This window comes from Panthera pardus, unplaced genomic scaffold (assembly GCF_024362965.1).
Source record: "Panthera pardus isolate Hobbes unplaced genomic scaffold, ASM2436296v1 HiC_scaffold_1, whole genome shotgun sequence".
Lineage (NCBI taxonomy): Eukaryota > Metazoa > Chordata > Mammalia > Carnivora > Felidae > Panthera > Panthera pardus.
In genome coordinates, this window is record NW_026526654.1 from 5,661,085 (window position 1) to 5,670,710 (window position 9,626).

Here is a 9,626-nt window from a genome sequence, read left to right on the forward strand (position 1 = left end):
TTTCACTTAGCATAAAAACCTCCAGTTCCATCCATGTTGCTGCAAATGGTCAGGTTTCATTCTTTCTGATTGCCAAGTAGTATTCCATTATATATAAACCACATCTTTATCCATTCATCAGCTGATGGACATTTAGGCTCTTTCCATAATTTGGCTATTGTGGAAAGTGCTGCCATAAACATCGGGGTGCAAATGCCCCTATGCATCAGCACTTCTGTATCCCTTGGGGAAATTTCTAACAGTGCTATTTCTGGGTCATAGGGTAGATCTACTTTTAATTCTTTGAGGAATCTCCACACTGTTTTCCAGAGCAGCTGCATAAGTTTGCATTCTCACCAGCAGTATAAGAGGGTTCCCATTTCCTAACATCCTCTCCAGCATCTATAGTCTCCTTATTTGTTCATTTTAGCCACTCTGACCAGCGTGAGGTGGTGTCTCAGTGTGGTTTTGATTTGTATTTCCCTAATGAGGAGTGATGTTGAGCATCTTTTCATGTGCCTGTTGGCCATCTGGATGTCTTCTTTAGAGAAGTGTCTACTCATGTCTTCTGCCAATTTCTTCCCTGGATTATTTGTTTTTTGGGTGTGGAGTTTGGTGAGTTCTTTATAGATTTTGGATACTAGCCCTTTATCCAATATGTCATTTGAAAATATCTTTTCCCATTATATCAGTTGCTTTTAGTTTCCTTGATTGTTTCCTTTGCAGTGCAGAAGCTTTTTTCTTGATGAGGTCCCAATAGTTCATTTTGCTTTCAATTCCCTTGACTTTGGAGATGTATTGGGAAAGAAATTGCTGCAGCTGAGGTCGAAGAGTTTTTTTTCTGCTTTCTCCTCTAGGGTTTTGATGGTTTCCTGTCTCACATTCCAGTTCTTTATCCATTTTGAGTTTATTTTCATGAATGGTGTAAGAAAGTGGTGCATGGTGCTGTATTCTGCATGGTGCTGTCCACTTCTCCCAGCACCATTTGTTAAAGAGACTGTCTTTTTTTTTTTTTCCGTTGGATACTCTTTACTGCTTTGTCAAAGATTACTTGGCCATATATTTGTGGGTCCAATTCTGGGGTCTCTATTCTATTCCATTGGTCTATGTGTCTGTTTTTGTGCCAATACCATGCTGTCTTGATGATTACAGCTTTGTAGTAGAGGCTAAAGTCTGGGATTGTGATGCCTTCTGCTTTGGTTTTCTTCTTCAATATTACTTTGGCTATTCAGGGTCTTTTGTGGTTCCATACAAATTTTAGTATTGCATGTTTTAGCTTCGAGAAGAATGCTGGTGCAATTTTGATTTGGATTGCATTGAATGTGTAGGTTGCTTTGGGTAGTATTGACATTTTGCAAGATTTCTTCTTACAATCCATGAGCATGGAATGTTTTTCCATTTCTTTGTATCTTCTTCAATTTCCTTTATAAGCTTTCAATAGTTTTCAGCATACAGAAAACTTTGGTATTGGTTTATTCCTAGGTATTTTATGGTCATTGGTGTAATTGTAATTGTGGGATCAGTTTCTTTATTTCTCTTTCTGTTGGTTCATTATTAGTGTATAAGAATGCAACTGATTTCTGTATATTAATTTTGTATCCTGTGACTTTGCTGAATTCATGTATCAGTTCTAGCAGGCTTTTGGTGGAGTCTATCAGGTTTTCCATGGAGAGTATCATGTCATCTACAAAAAGTGAAAGCTTCACTTCATCTTTGCCAATTTCGATGCCTTTGATTTCCTTTTGTTGTCTGATTACTGATGCTAGTACTTCCAACACTATCTTAAACAACAACGGTGAGAGTGAACATCCCTGTCGTGTTCCTGATCTCAGGGGAAAGCTCTCAGTGTTTCCCCATTTAGGATGATATTAGCTGTGGGCTTTTCATAAATGGCATTTATGATGTTTAAGTATGTTCCTTCTATGCCAACTTTCTCAAGAGTTTTTATTAAGAAAGGATGCTGGATTTTGTCAAATGCTTTTTCTGCACTGATCGACAGGATCATATGGTTCTTATCTTTTCTTTTATTAATGTGATGTATCACATTGATTGATTTGTGAATATTGAACCAGCTCTGCCACGCAGGAATGAATCCCACTTGATCATGGTGAATTATTCTTTTTATATGCTGTTGAATTTGATATGGTAGTATCTTGTTGAGAATTTTTGCATCCATATTCATCAAGGATATTGGCCTGTAGTTCTCTTTTTTTGCTGAGTCTCTGTCTGGTTTGGGAATCAAAGTAATTCTAGCTTCATAGAATGAGTCTGGAAGTTTCCTTCCCTTTCTGTTTTTTGGAACAGCTTGAGAAGGATGTCTGGTAGAATTCCCCAGAGAAGCTATCTTGTCCTGGACTCTTATTTGTTGGGAGATTTTTGATAACTGATTCAATGTCTTTACTGGTTATGAGTCTGTTCAAATTTTCTATTTCTTCCTGTGTGAGTGTTGGAAGTGTGTGGGTGTTTAGGAATTTGTCCATTTCTTCCAGGTTGTCCAGTTTGTTGGCATATAATTTTTCATAGTATTCCCTGATGATTGCTTTTATATTGAGGGATCAGTTGTAAAGTTCTATTTCATTCATGATTTTATCTATTTGGTTCATCTTCCTTTTCTTTTTGAGAAGCCTGGCTAGAGGTTTATCAGTTTTGTTTATTTTTTCAAAAAACCAACTCTTGGTTTCATTGATCTGCTCTACTGTTTTGTTTAGATTCTGCATTGTTTATTTCTGCTCTGATCTTTATTATTTCTTTTCTTCTGCTTGGTTTGGGGTGTCTTTGCTGTTCTGCTTCTATTTCCTTTAGGTCTGCTGTTAGATTTTGTATATGGGATTTTTCTTGTTTCTTGATATAGGCCTGGATATTGATTCTCTGTCTAGATGTTCTATCCATTGTTGTAAGTGGAGTATTAAAGTCCCTTGCAATTACCACATTCTTGTCAATAAGGTTGCTTATGTTTGTGATTAATTGTTTTATATATTTGGGTGGTCTGAGTTCGGTGCATTGACCTTTATAATTGTTAGCTCTTCCTGATGGATAGATCTTGTAATTATTATATAATGTCCTTCTTCATCTCTTGTTACAGCTTTTAAGTTAAAGTCTAGTTTGTCTAAGTATGGCTACTCCAGCTTTCTTTTGACTTCCAGAAGCATAATATATAGTTCTCCATCTCCTCACTTTAAATCTGAAGGTGTCCTCAGGTCTAAAATGACTCTCTTGTAGACAGCAAATAGATGGGTCTTGGGTTTTTTTTTATTATTATTTTTTTATCCATTCTGATACCCTATGTCTTTTGGTTGGAGCATTAGTCCATTTACATTCAGTGTTACTATTGAAAGATATGGGTTTAGAGCCATTGTGATATCTGTAAGTTTCATGCTTGTAGTGGTGTCTCTGGTACTTTGTGGTCCTTGTAACATTTCATTCGCAGAGTCCCCCTTAGGATCTCTTGTAGGGCTGGTTTAGTGGTGATGAATTCCTTCAGTTTTTGCTTGTTTGGTAAAACCTTTATCTCTCCTTCTATTCTGAATGACAGGCTTGCTGGATAAAGGATTCTTGGCTGCATATTTTTTTCTGTTCATCACATTGATGATTCCCTTCCATTCCCTTCTGGCCTGCCAAGTCTCAGTGGATAGGTCTGGTAGACACCCTTATGTGTCTACCTTTGTATGTTAGGGCCTGTTTATTCCTAGCTGCTTTCATAATTCTCCCTTTATCCTTGTATTTTGCCAGTTTCACTATGATATGTTGTGCAGAAGATTGATTCAAGTTATGTCTGAAGGGAGTTCTCTGTGCCTCTTGGATTTCAATGCCTGTTTCTTTCCCCACATCAGGGAAGTTCTCAGCTATGATTTGTTTAAGAACAACTTCAGCCCCTTTCTGTCTCTCTTCTTTTTCTGGAATTCCTATGATATGGATATTGTTCGGTTTGATTGCATTACTTAGTTCTCTAATTCTCCCCTAGTACTCCTGGATTTTTTATCTCTCTTTTTCTTAGCGTCCTCTTTTCCACAATTTTATATTCTAATTCACCTATTGTCTCCTCTGCCTCTTCGATCCTTGCTGTGGCCACCTCCATTTTATTTTGCACCTCATTTATAGCATTTTTAAATTAATCATGACTATTTTTTAGTTTCTTGATCTCCACAGCAACAGATTCTCTGCTGTCACCTATGTCTTTTTCAAGCCCAGGGATTAATCTTATGACTATTATTCTAAAAACTTGTTCCATTCTATTGCTTAAATCGGTTTTGATCAATTCATTAGCTGTCACTACTTCCTGGAGTTTCTTTGAGGAGAATTCTTCCGTTTCATCATTTTGGCTAGTTTTCTTTCCCTTACGCATTTTAAAAGCTTGTTATGTGCTCTGCACCTGCCAGCACTGCTATATTAAAGGAGGGTCATACAGTGTCCAGGGCCTGACCCTTCAGGAGATGTTTTTTTTTTTTTTTCAGAGATTGTTACTTGCTCTCTGTTGTTGTGACTTTGGTTATTTTATTACCCTACTCCTAGTGATATTTTGGACCTCCACCAGGTGTGCTTTGGTTTGCTCCTTGGAGTAGCCCTGAAAGGAAAACAGATAGAGAAACAGGAGACAAAAACATGCAAACACAGAAACAAAGAACACAAAAAAGCAAATAAACAAAAACAAAAAACTAAAGACTAAAAACAAAACCAAAAACCCAAAAATATTGACTACAAGTAAAGAAGAGGGTGGAGGCTGTGCTGATGGAAGAGCACATACAAACAGACAAATGACAGGAGTGGGGGGGGGGAATAACATTGACTAGGCAGAGAGACTAAAAGGCTTAATCCATAGAGAGAGAAGGGAAAATAAAGAAAGAGGTGGGGAAAATGAAACAAAGGTAAAGTTACCCAGACAGAGAAAGTATATGGTTTGATTATTCCAGAGAGAGAAAAAGGAATGTAAAGAAGAAGGTGTAGAACATGTACCAAGGCAATGGATTAAATATGTCTGTTTAGACAAACCAATAACCACAGTACCAGCCTAGGGGAGGGAAGAGGTAAGGAGGAAAAATGGGGGTGGGGGAGGGAGAATATACGTATATATCCGGTATTAACCTAAATTAATCCAGGCAATGCTGCAGTGCTTGTTGGGAGGAGCTGTCCACAGGGTGTGTGCAGATCTGGTTGATACACAGTTACCCAGTGCATAGGGGAGTGGTTTGGTGTAATCTGGACCTACTCCACTATGGGGCACCGGTGTGATCCCTGAGGCCCCGCCTTGGTGGTGGTGGGGGAGGGTTGAAAATGGTGATCCCCCAGTCTCTTCACAGAACCGGACCTGGTGGACTCTTTTTGAGTCATCCTCACTGTGCTGCGGGTTCAGAAGGGGCAGTCCTTCTCACTTCACCAACTCCCCTGACCCTGTGCTTCACTAGGATTCAGAGTCCCACTTCATTCGCTCTGGTACTGGGGAAAGACCTTTCAGTGTGGTCTGATATGTGGTCCCGGCTGGCTTTGTCTGTGCCACTGCACTTCAGGGAGGACCACCCTCTCCTACTATGGACTGAGATGCTGCCCTCACCTCTGAGCTGCAGGGGTGGGGATGCAGGCAGATACAGGTAGGCTTTGTCTTTTCCCACAGCACTCCAGGGAGGGGGCTGCTTTCTCCTACTGTAGACTAAGCCGTTGACCTCGCCAGGGTGGTGGATGCAGGCAGGCTTTGTATTATCATACAGCCCTCTAGGGAGGAAACCACTTTCTCCAACTGCAACTGAGCCCCTGACCTACCACCACACCTAGGCCCCTGGCTCCCCTCCTCCCCAGGTGCACAAACAGGGAGCCAGCCCCAGTCCAAAGAAAGCCCTGCAGTTAGAGATGGGATATTTCTCAGTCTCAGTCTGAGGTCTTTCTCCTGTCCAGATATGGTCCTACACTTCCTTAGCTGCTCTTTATCTTCCCTTTGTCACTCTGCAGAAGGGGTCCCTCCCCTCCATGCCCACACGGCCTTTTCTTATCTCCCCCAGTTCGCAGTCATCCATCTATCTTTTCTCCAGCTTTCCCATTTTCTTCCTAGTAGATTCCGTCTCTTTGACTCCCGGGCTCTTGTGTTCAAAGTCCTTTGGCTTCTTCACTTCTTTGTTTGAGAGATATAGGAAGTATGGATCCCTCTACTTCTCTGACATGTTGGCTCCTCCTCCCCCCATCAGGCTTACAGCTTTTTGATTGTCAGTTGGGATATTTTCATTATTTTCCTTTTATTTATTTATTTTTTTTTGAATCAGACTTTTATTAGTCTCCTGTTTTGCTTTTTTTCCCCAGGTTTATTTTAACAAATCAAAGCCCTCCTATTAAATATCCAAACAATCCTCAATGCAAGCAAGGAGCAACTCTGCAAAGGATTGACCAGTGGGAAATAGCAGCCATAACACAACAGGAAAGTACATACAGCACACACTAGAAACACTTCATGAAGTGCCAGGCCAAGAACATGGTATGACTTTTTTTAATATAGCATTACTATTAAGTACAGGGAAAAAAAACAAGTTTCAGAACACAAAAAAGAGAGAAACTTATCCAAAATTACAAGGTGGAGGAATTCTCCCCAAAGAAAGGTCAAGAAAAAGTCACAACTAAAGACTTGCTTAAAACAGACATAAGCAATATATCCGAACAAGAATTTAGAATAACAGTCATAACCCTACTACCTGGCCTTGAAAGAAACATAGAAGACACCAGAGAAACCTTAGCTGCAGAGATTAAAGACCTAAAAATTAGTCAGGCTGAAATTTTAAAGAATGCTATAACTGAGATGTAAAACCAACTGGAAATAATCACAACAAAGATTGAAGAAGCAGAGGAGAAAATAGATGATATAAAAGAAAAAATTATGGAAAATAATAAATCTGAAAAGAAAACAATTAGACCACAAAGGTAGATATAGGGAACTCAGCATTTCCATAAACTGAAATAATATCCATATCATAGGAGACCTAGAAGGAGAACAGTGGAGAAAAGGGCAGAAGGTTTATTTGAACAAATTATATCTGAGAACTTCCCTAATCTGAGGAATGAAACAGGCATTCAATTCTAAGAGGCACAGAGAACTCTCCAAAAAAATTAAAAAAATAAAAATAAAAAAAGCAGGTAAACACCACAACATACTATAGTAAAACTTGCAAAATACAAAGGTAAAGAGAGAATTCTGAGAACATCTAGAGGGGAAAAGGTCCTTAACATACAAGGGTACACACATAAGTTTGCCAGCAGATGTGTCCACTGTAACTTGGCAGGCCAGAATGGAGTAACAGGGAATATTCAATGTGCTGAATGGGGAAAATATGCATTCAATAATTCTTCATCCAGCAAGCTATAATTCAGAATAGAAGGAAAGATAAAGAGTTTCCCAGACCAAACAACAAACAAACAAACTAAAGGAGTTTGGGACCACTAAACTAGTCCTGCAAGATATTTTAAGGGAAAGTCTTTAGATGGAGGAAAAAAAAGACCGAAAGAATGAAAACTACAAGGGACCAGAGAGCATCACCAGAAAAATCAACTGTACAGATAACATAATGGCACTAAATTCAAATCTTTAAAAAATAACTCTGAATTTAAATGCATTAAATGCTCCAACCAAAATACATAGGGTATCAGAAAGATAAAACAATGAGATCCATCTCTATGCTGCCTACAAGAGACTTATTTAAGGCTTAAAATCAACTGCAGATTGAAAGTAAGGGCACAAAGAACCATCTCTCATGTTAATGAATGTCAAAAGAAAGATGGAGTACCATACTTATATCAGAGAAACTAGATTTTAAACCAAAGATTGTAAAAAGATATAAATAAGGGCACTATATGACAATTAAGGGATCTATCCACCAAGAAGGTCTAAAATTGTAAATATTTATGCCCCTATTTTAGTAGAACCCAACAAGATAAATCAATTAATAACAAGCATAAAGAAACTCATTGATAATATTACCATAATAGAAGGGGATTTAACATTCCACTTACAGCAATGGACAGATCATTTAAGCAGAAAATCAACAAGGAAACAAGGTATAGGAATTACACAGTAGACTGAACCATCTTAAGAGCTATATATTCAGAGCATTCCATCCTAAAGCAGCAGAATACACATTCTTTTTGGGTGCACATGGAATATTCTCCAGAAAAGATCACATACTGGGTCACAAATCAGCCCTCAACAAGTACAAAAGATTGAGATCATAGAGTGTATAATTTCAGATCACAATACTATGAAACTAGAAGTCAACCATAAGAAAAAAAAAATTGGAAAGCTCTCAAATACATGGAGGTTAGAGAACATCCTACTAAAGAATGAATATGTTAATCAGGAAATTAAAGAATTTGAAAAGTACATGGAAGCAATGAAAATGAAAACATAACAGTCCAAAACCTTTGGGTTGCAGGAAAGGAAGTACTAAGAAGAAAATATATTGTAATTTAGGCCTATGTCAAGAAACAAGAAAGGTCCAAAAAACACAACCTAACTTTACACCAAAAGGAACTAAAAATGGAAGAAAAAATAAAGCCTACAGACAGCAGAAGAAGGGAAATAATAAAGATTATAGCAGAAATAAATGATAGAGGAACAAACCAACCAATCTACCAACAAACAAAAACCACTAGGACATATCAATGAAACTATGAGATGGTTCTTTGGAAGAATAAACAAAATTGATAAGCCCTAACCAGACTTTCCAAAAAGAAAAGAGAAATGACCCAAATAGATAAAATCACAAATGAAATAGGAGAGATCACAACCAACTCCACAGAAATAAAAATAATTACAAGAGAATACTATGAAAAATTATATGCCAAAAAACTAGGTAATCTGAAACAAATGGAAAAATTCCTAGAAACTCACTAACTACCTTAACTGAAATATGAAGAAATAGAACAGTTGAACACACACATAACCAGCAGAGAAATTGAATCAGTAATGAAAAATTTCCTAACAAACAAAGAGTCAAGGGCTAGATGACTTCCTGGGCGTATTCTACCAGAAATTTAAAGGGGAGTTAATACATATCCCCCCCCAAATATTCTAAAAAATAGAAATATAAGTGAAACTTCTAAACTCATTCTATGAAGTTTTCCCTTCATTATCTTGATTCCAAAACCAAACAATAACCACACTAAAAAGTAGAATTACAGGCCAATATCCATGAATAACGTGGATACAACAATTCTCAACAAGATACTAGCAAATCTAATTCAACAGTACATTCAAAGAATTATTCACCATGATTCAGTGGGATTTATTCCTGACCTTCAGGTCTGATTCAATATTCACGAATCAATCAATATGATACACCACATTAATAAAAGAAAGGATAAGAACCATATGATCTTGTCAACAGATGCAGAAAAAAAAAACATTTGACAAAATACAGCATCCATTCTTGATAAAAACTCTCAACAAAGTAAGGATAGAATGAACATACCTCAGTATCATAATGGCCATATATGAAAGACCCACAGCTAATATTACCCTCAATAGTGAAAAGCTGAAAGCCTTTGACCTATAGTCAGGAATAAGATAATAATATCCACTCTCACAATTACTATGTACATAGAATTGGAAGCCTTAGCCTCAGCAATCAGATTACAAAAAGAAATGAAGGACATACAAATTGACATAGAAGAAGTCAAAT